Source organism: Coregonus lavaretus (genome assembly GCF_964263955.1).
Source record: "Coregonus lavaretus genome assembly, chromosome: 22".
NCBI classification, from domain to species: Eukaryota; Metazoa; Chordata; class Actinopteri; order Salmoniformes; family Salmonidae; genus Coregonus; species Coregonus lavaretus.
In genome coordinates this window covers 15,641,740-15,651,261 of record NC_140009.1, presented here as the reverse complement: position 1 = coordinate 15,651,261, position 9,522 = coordinate 15,641,740, and positions in this window count along the sequence as shown.

Genomic DNA, 9,522 nt, shown 5'->3' with positions numbered 1-9,522 from the left:
CTCAGAGGAAGAAGCCTTTTACCAGACAGACAGCGCTCAGAGGGAGAAGCCTTTACCAGGACAGACAGCACTCAGAGGAAGAAGCCTTTACCAGACAGACAGCGCTCAGAGGAAGAAGCCTTTACCAGACAGACAGCACTCAGAGGGAGAAGCCTTTACCAGACAGATAGCACTCAGAGGAAGAAGCCTTTACCAGACAGACAGCGCTCAGAGGGAGAAGCCTTTACCAGACAGACAGCACTCAGAGGAAGAAGCCTTTACCAGACAGACAGCGCTCAGAGGGAGAAGCCTTTACCAGACAGACAGCACTCAGAGGAAGAAGCCTTTACCAGACAGACAGCTCTCAGAGGAAGAAGCCTTTACCAGACAGACAGTGCTCAGAGGAAAAGCTTTCCATTGGATTTCGACTTGATTATACATCATTGAGAAACTTACTCATAGACACAAGAAAAAAACTAATATGTATGCTCCTCCTCCTAAAACTTGGTGTCACGATCATCATAAGAACCGGACCAAGGCGCAGCGTGATAAGCGTACATTCTTTTAATGAGTACACACACGAACAAAACAACAAACGATACGTGAAGTCCTAGGGTTAAACACAAACCTTACGGATCAAGATCCCACAATTAACTGTGCCAAACAGGCTGCCTAAGTATGGTTCCCAATCAGAGACAACGAGAATCAGCTGCCTCTGATTGGGAACCACCCTGGCCAACATAGAAAACAACGATCTAGAACAGAAACCTAGAAAACTAAACATAGAAACTATGCCCTGGCTCAACATTAAAGAGTCCCCAGAGCCAGGGCGTGACACTTGGTGCCTTGCATTGGCCAGCATTTCGCCCAATCATTTTATTTTAACGTCCCAACATCCCAAGCAATATTCTGCCTGAAAGCAAATTATTATAAAGAGGTAAATGTGCAGTTTGGGTTTCTTACATAACTGGAATACTTTCATGTCTGCAGCAACAAAACTTCCAGACAGACAAAATCAAATCAGTTGAAAGAAAACAGCTTCAAAGTAGCAAAGCTTTGGCTTTGGCAGCTACAAGAGCATTAGAAGCAAACAGATGATAATTAACTACAAAACACACCTGAAGATAAGCCTCTGGTAATACTGCTCAATTTTACTGAGCAGGTTTGGGTCGTGTTCTTGTAATTGTGTAATAATATATTGTAAGTGCATTGTAATAAGTACTGTAATCACTCAGTGTGATTCATAGGGGATACTTGTTACACTCCTACCTACAAGAAAACAATTATTCTTACAATAATAATTACTCAGTCGTAAGAGCAGTTGTCACGACTTCCGCCGAAGTTGGTGCCTCTCCTTGTGCGGGCGGGAAGTTGGTGCCTCTCCTTGTGCGGGCGGGAAGTTGGTGCCTCTCCTTGTGCGGGCGGGAAGTTGGTGCCTCTCCTTGTGCGGGCGGGAAGTTGGTGCCTCTCCTTGTGCGGGCGGGAAGTTGGTGCCTCTCCTTGTGCGGGCGGGAAGTTGGTGCCTCTCCTTGTGCGGGCGGCTATCGGTGGTCGTCGTCACCGGCTTTCTAGCTGCCACCGAACTACGTTTCTGTGTTCCATTTGTTTTGTCTGTATTGTACACACCTGGTTCCCATCAAGTTAATTTGTTTCCCTATTTAACCCTCTGGTTCCCTTATGGTGTTGTGCGTGATTGTTCTTTGTTTGATGTTATACTGCGGTGAGCTGATGTATTTCCCTCTGTGGAAATTAGATTTGTTGTTTTTCAAGTAAAGTTTGTCTATTACTCAGTTCTGTGTCCTGCGCCTGACACTGTCCTACTGCTGCACACTGACACCTGACAACAGTGAAAAGTCAACTGTTACCTAAGGATCTTGTATAGGAAATCAATGAATGTGGCTGGTTAGTCTATCACCCAGCTATCACCACTGCAAACAGAAGTGAAATAACACACATTAGATTGAAATGTTGCCGTGTTTTGATTGATGTCAGCTGTTATCATGAAGGTGCATGAATGTACTACAGATCAAGGTCATTTCCTGTTGAGATGAGCTCCAGTAGAAAGAATTCGGCAGGTTCCAACAACCTGTACCATAGAAAACGTCAACATTATCTGCTGTGAGGTCACTTGTACATTCCCAGTGGTAATAAAATTCATGAGACCCGCTGGGGATTAAATGCATGGAAGAAGCCCATTTAGAAGAGGAATTGGCCCCGGATTTGTGGGATTTAGGACACATTGGTACACAAGTGTTCCACACACACACAAGCAAGCATTCACATACGCACGCACGTTATTTTGTGCCAAATTGAGGAAGAAATCACCTATGCATCCGTCTGTGTGGCTTAAGTTGTGCCCGGGGCCGCCCAGGCTTCAGTGGAGTGTGCTGTGATTTGACAAGGCCGATGATGAGAGACACTGTAAATATCCGGCCCCTCATGTGATTCACTGCATGGCCTCAAGGAATCCACTAAAGGTCAATGTTTCCTGATGCCATTGCTAACAACTAAATTAAGTGACTCCATCCCTGCTCATACATCTGTCCTATTTTAGGGGATAGATGGATTCAGCTTTGTTAATTATCAAAGGTGTTGTATGGCACTCACACACAACACTGCTCATTCTGCTTCCGACAGGAGCACACCATACGCATGTAGGCACACACACACACACACACACACACACACACACACACACACACACACACACACACACACACACACACACACACACACACACACACAAACACACACACACACACACACACACACACAAACACACACACACACACACACACACAAGCAGAGACACATGACATGCACTAACTGCCTCTGGGTCCGCCTCATCATGCACATCACGTCTGACCATGACAACAGTCACTGAACATACAGTACGTGTCTCCATGATGCTTCACATGAAACAAATGATGATTCACATTCAGTATCTGAACACACACAAACACACACAGTGTAATGTGACGTGGTAAATGGACTAACTGGATTTGGGCTAAATGTGCAGAAGGAGGGGAAAAACTAATGTGACATTTTGTGAATAGGGTTACAAAATTGTATCTCCCCATTACTAAAACTCTCATTTCAGACTAGCATTTTGGAGTCCAAAAACTGGAGGAAGACAGACTGGGGCTACAGCATCCCTTTTAGTGAGAGCCTTTGAAATGGTATCTTTAAATCAAGCCATTGAGAAATAATACACATGTAAACATCTACAACCCTTTAATCCAACTGATGCTCATCAAAATAATAATACAATAAATGATTAAATGTAATGAAATTAAATGTTTGGGGTTTCTATAAGAAAGGGATATTTATACAAAGAAATACAATAATACAAATAATAGCTAAAGTATAAAGACAGAATTTCCTTCTTTCTCACATGTTTCCATAGCCAAGGCATCCTGTAAATGAAGAATAATTTTTTAACTCATTATCCTCAATAGTGTTAACCTTTCACTGACCATTTGGTTGACCCATCAGAGACTGAACCACACGCTAACAGCATCTCAATGAACCTCCCTTCATGTTGGTTTGTGGTATTCAGACCTGTGATACTGATAATAAGACTAACTTTATTCCTAACACACACAATGCAAATGGATTTATTTATCTGATTCATTCTAAGAGCGTTATCAAACTGCAGATTAATCTAGTGTTTGATATTGATTATTGCTCAGGCCTCAAAATTCTCTGTAAGACTACCGTTCTAATTCCTCATTCTATGGTGACCAAAATTATGTTGGTGAAGGTCTATAGCTGGCTAATTTGGTTTCCATGAATGTCGTGAAATATACTGAGTATTCAAAACATTAAGAACACCTGCTCTCTCCATCACATAGACTGATCAGGTGAATCCAGGTGAAAGCTATGATCCCTTATTGATGTCACTTGTTAAGTCCACTTCAATTAGTGTAGATGAAGGGGAGGAGGCAGGTTAAAGAAGGATATTGAATCCTTGAGACAATTGAGAATGGATTGTGCATGTGTGCCATTCAGAGGGTTAATGGGCAAGACAAAATATTTAAGTGCCTTTGATCGGGGTATGGTAGTAGGTGCCAGGAGCACCGGTTTGTGTCAAGAACTGCAACGCTGCTGGGTTTTTCACGCTCAACAGTTTCCTGTGTGTATCAAGAATGGTCCCCCACCCAAAGGACATCCAGTCAGCTTGACACAACTGTGGGAAGCATTGGAGTCAACATGGGCCAACATCCCTGTGGAATGCTTTCAACACCTTGTAGAGTCCATGCATTAGAGAGTACAACAAAACTTGAGATGAACTAGAGAACCCACATATGGAAATGCAAAAAACATATTGGAAAACAAAATTGTAAATATATTTTTTGAGTGGACCAGAAGGTAGATCACTACCATGACAAAGAGACAATTCCTGAACATACAGCTAACATCCAAAGCGACAAAGAATTAAACGATTTAGTATTTTTTGCTTAGTAAGATGAACCACCCCTGTCTGAGCCCTGTAGAAGACGAGAGCACAGAAAGCAGATGAGCTTCGTGAGTTACATACATTCTCTGAAAACCCACACTAACACACGGTTATATTGCACTTTTCATGTAGCCTACTTTTGCCCAGCTAATAGTCTAACCACGATCAAGCAACATTACGGACTAAACGTTCAAATCCTGTTGCTGCAGGATTTTTTTGCTATAACAATACTGCTCAAATTAAGATCCTGCACCTGTAATTGCAGCAGGATCTTCAATTAAGGATTATGTGATGTTTAGGAAGCACTGTGGGCAGAGGTTAATAGATGTTAAGTCCCCTATTTGGGGGACTTTGAGCGGTTCTGGACCGGTTCCGACTGACATTTTGGTGTACAAAGCGCTCTGTGAACGTCATAGGGTCCCGTGTCTTATAGTGCAAGAAATCCCCATCTCTCGGCTCTCCGCTCAGGTTTCAGACCCCACATTTGCATAGGGAATGACGTGTCACATTTTCTGGCCTATCCAGACAAAATAACGATTTCCTGTGTCTGTGAAACTCACTGCTGCGCTTGCGATAGCGCATAAGAAACTAGAGAATCTATAGAGGATGCAACAAAAGTAGTATCATCTCGCTGTGATATTCTCAGGCAGATTTAGAGCTCTCAACATGAAAAAATACTAAATCCTTTCATAGAATTGAACTAAGAGCAATTTGTCTTGGTCACAGACAGACTAAACCACTTTGTGCTTAAAGCTGAAGTTGTAACGACACACATTTCCCTGTGCCGCTCAGTGGACGTTTAGGAGAAAATTCCCTGTCGGCGGTTGTATGAAATAGTGACATTATTGTACTGTTACTAAGTATGATCATATTTATTTAACAGTTATGAGAAATGTGAAACTTATAGTCAGCCGTTTATAATAAATCCAGCTAAGAATATCACAGCGAGATGAAACTACTATTGTTGCATCGGCTAGATTATCACATTTCACTTTTGTTGAATAGGAAAAAAATCATATATGATTTTTCATATTTTCAGAATATTTGTACTGTGTACTTGAGCTTGTGTACTCAAAGGCGAGTACACCTCAGCAACGTACAACTACTTTTACCAGAAAGGTGAGTCCCAGACCTTTCTAAAACTATGCAACATTTTCAGTTATTGTTGAAAATAATTATGTTTGGGCATGTCTATTTTGGCGGAAATCTCAATTTTTCCCTATCAACTGCTTAAGAAGTACTGCAGGCCCCACTGTGGCCAGAGGTTCCACTCAGCCAGATAATTCTAATGCTGGCCACACTTTTGGCACTGTTATGAACAGATCTAAGGTGACAGTCACAAGAGGAGGGAGGGTGTTTGTAAAGGCCGTAAATCAGGACAATGTTACATGTGAGTCCCATCAGCCATGTAGCATTCACAGTGTTTATGTCAAAGCATGTCTGGCATGTGTGAATGGTATGTGTCACGATCGTTACATGAACCGGACCAAGGCGCAGCGTGATAAGCGTACATTCTTTTAATGAGTACACACACGAACAAAACAATAAACGATACGTGAAGTCCTAGGGTTAAACACAAACCTTACGGATCAAGATCCCACAATACAAAAGTGGCAACAGGCTGCCTAAGTATGGTTCCCAATCAGAGACAACGAGAATCAGCTGCCTCTGATTGGGAACCACCCTGGCCAACATAGAAATACAACGATCTAGAACAGAAACCTAGAAAACTATAACATAGAACCTACACACCCTGGCTCAACATTAAAGAGTCCCCAGAGCCAGGGCGTGACAGTATGTCAGCGAATATATTACTGTGTACAATGTACCTGACTGTGCACAGTTTATGGTTTTATCCACCCTCTTAAACCCAAATGCAAACGCAAATGAGACACACACACACATATCAAATGAATCTAACTTAGTGACAATAGAGATTACACTAATGTGACATTTTCAAAACACTACTATCAGAACCTATTTCAGTGTAAAGACTAAGATTTTGTTGTTATACTGTATATTGTTTGTGTGTATTCAAACAAGAAAGGAAAACAAATGCAAAAAAAGTTGTTTTATATTTCAACATGACTCAATACATGTCAAACAGCATACTGTAAGCACACATACAGTAAAAATATACAGTCAATATATTTTGCATATGCAAAGGAAGAATAATAGGCCTATTTGTACTACTGTACTATATGTTAGATCAATTGTACGGAATAGATAAAGAAACTGTCAAAATACAGTCAAGAAACAAATACTCCATTGCGAAAAACAAAATGTCTGTTGTTTTGGTCTGGCCACAGATTTTAATCAACATCACAGCCGATATTCTCCTTGGCCAGACACTGGGGGAAATATATTCTGGCATGACACATCCACCCCTGACTGGACTCTGCTGGAACGTCCCCACAGGCCTCCTCCATTGCCTGGAGAAGGGCCATACGTTCATGGGGTTCGTGATCATACACCTTCCACCGCCATGCTGAAATGAACTCCTCAATGGGGTTGAGAAATGGGGAATATGGTGGGAGATAGAGAATTGTAAACCTGGGATGGTCATGGAACCAGTTGCGGACCTGAGCAGCCCGATGGAAATTCACATTGTCCCAAATTAGAACATACATTTGCTGCTCAGGATCACCTGGCCCTCTTTTCTGGCTGAAAAGATTATCATGTAAGATGTTCAGGAAATGAAGGAGATGGGCAGTGTTGTATGTTCCAAGGGTGGCATGGTGGTGGAGGACCCCATTGTGGCTCATAGCTGCGCATATGGTGACATTTCTCCCGTGCTGGCCAGGTACCTCAATGATGACGCGTTGACCAATGATGTTCCTTCCTCTCCTCCTTGTCTTCGCTAAATTGAATCCAGCCTCAACTATGAATATGTTCCTAGGGGATCGGACTTGCATCCAACTCCATGATTCTCTGAAATCACAGAATATACTGTAATTGCTGTATAGTAAAGTTCACTGGCAACATCAATGAGTCCATAATTGTTCAAGAGTGTAATACTAGTACATTACTTACTTGCACATATTCGTACCGTTTATCCTTCACTCTTTGGGAATTCCTTTTAAATGGGACTCTGTAGATTTGCTTCTTCCGGAGATGGTGTTTCTTAAGGATGTGGGCTATGGTTGATAAGCTCAATCTGATGTTATGGAAGATGGCAGGGTCTTCGATACTCTGTTGATGGATTTCCTGCAGTCTTATGGCATTCTTTTCATCTACCATGTGCACAATGGCAGCCTCTTGATCGTCTGTAAATAGACGCGTTCTACCACCACTTACGTGGTGGTCGTCTTTCAGTTCTACAAAACAAAACATCATGCAGTACAGTAAACACTACAGTAATACAGTATACAAGATAAACATGTTACAAAGTAGTATAGTTCACAGTTTCCTCCATACAGTAATACATTAAACATTGACTTTGTTTCCCCTTACAGTATGTATTGGAATCTACAGTCTTTACTGTGCTTTATGTTGTACTACTGTCAAGTAGTAAAAGTAGTAGATTGGTCCAATGTCTGCAGTACATACCTATTCTCATGTTGGAACGTCCGGATGATGGATACTATGGTGAAGCGGCTCAGCCTCTCTGAAGGTCAAACCATGGTCCACCACAGTCTACCTCTACCTCTACCTCTACCTCTACCCCCACCTTCATCTCCACCACCTCTACCTCTACCTCTACCTCTACCCCCACCTCCATCTCCACCTCTACCTCTACTCCCACCTCTACCCCCACCTCTATCTGCACCCCCATCTCCACCTCTACCTCTACAGTTGAAGTCGGATGTTTACATACACTTAGGTTGGAGTCATTAAAACTCGTTTTTCAACCACTCCACGTGTTTCTTGTTAACAAACTATAGTTTTGGCAAGTCGGTTAGGACATCTACTTTGTGCATGACACAAGTCATTTTTCCAACAATTGTTTACAGACAGATTATTTCACTTATAATTCACTGTATCACAATTCCAGTGGGTCAGAAGTTTACATACACTAAGTTGACTGTGCCTTTAAACAGCTTGGAAGATTCCAGAAAATGATGTCATGGCTTTAGAAGCTTCTGATAGGCTAATAGACATCATTTGAGTCAATTGGAGGTGTACCTGTGGATGTATTTCAAGGCCTACCTTCAAACTCAGTGCCTCTTTGCTTGATATCATGGGAAAATCAAAAGAAATCAGCCAAGACCTCAGAAAAAAATGGTAGATCTCCACAAGTCTGGTTCATCCTTGGGAGCAATTTCCAAACGCCTGAAGGTACCACGTTCATCTGTACAAACAATAGTACGCAAGTATAAACACCATGGGACCACGCAGCCGTCATACCGCTCAGGAGGGAGACGCGTTCTGTCTCCTAGAGATGAACGTACTTTGGTGCGAAAAGTGCAAATCAATCCCAGAACAACAGCAATGGACCTTGTGAAGATGCTGGGGGAAACAGGTACAAATGTATCTATATCCACAGTAAAACAAGTCCTATATCGACATAATCTGAAAGGCCGCTCAACAAGGAAGAAGCCACTGCTCCAAAACCGCCATAAGAAAGCCAGACTACGGTTTGCAACTGCACATGGGGACAAAGATCGTACTTTTTGGAGAAATGTCCTCTGGTCTGATGAATCACAAATAGAACTGTTTGGCCATAATGACCATCGTTATGTTTGGAGGAAAAAGGGGGACGCTTGCAAGCCAAAGAACACCATCCCAATAATGAAGCACGGTGGTGGCAGCATCATGCTGTGGGGGTGCTTTGCTGCAGGAGGGACTGGTGCACTTCACAAAATAGATGGCATCATGAGGAAGGAAAATTATGTGGATATATTGAAGCAACATCTCAAGACATCAGTCAGGAAGTTAAAGCTTGGTCGCAAAGGGGTCTTCCAAATGGACAATGACCCCAATCATACTTCCAAAGTTGTGGCAAAATGGCTTAAGGACAACAAAGTCAAGGTATTGTAGTGGCCATCACAAAGCCCTGACCTCAATCCTATTGAAAATTTGTGGGCAGAACTGAAAAAGTGTGTGTGAGCAAGGAGGCCTATAAACCTGACTCAGTTACACCA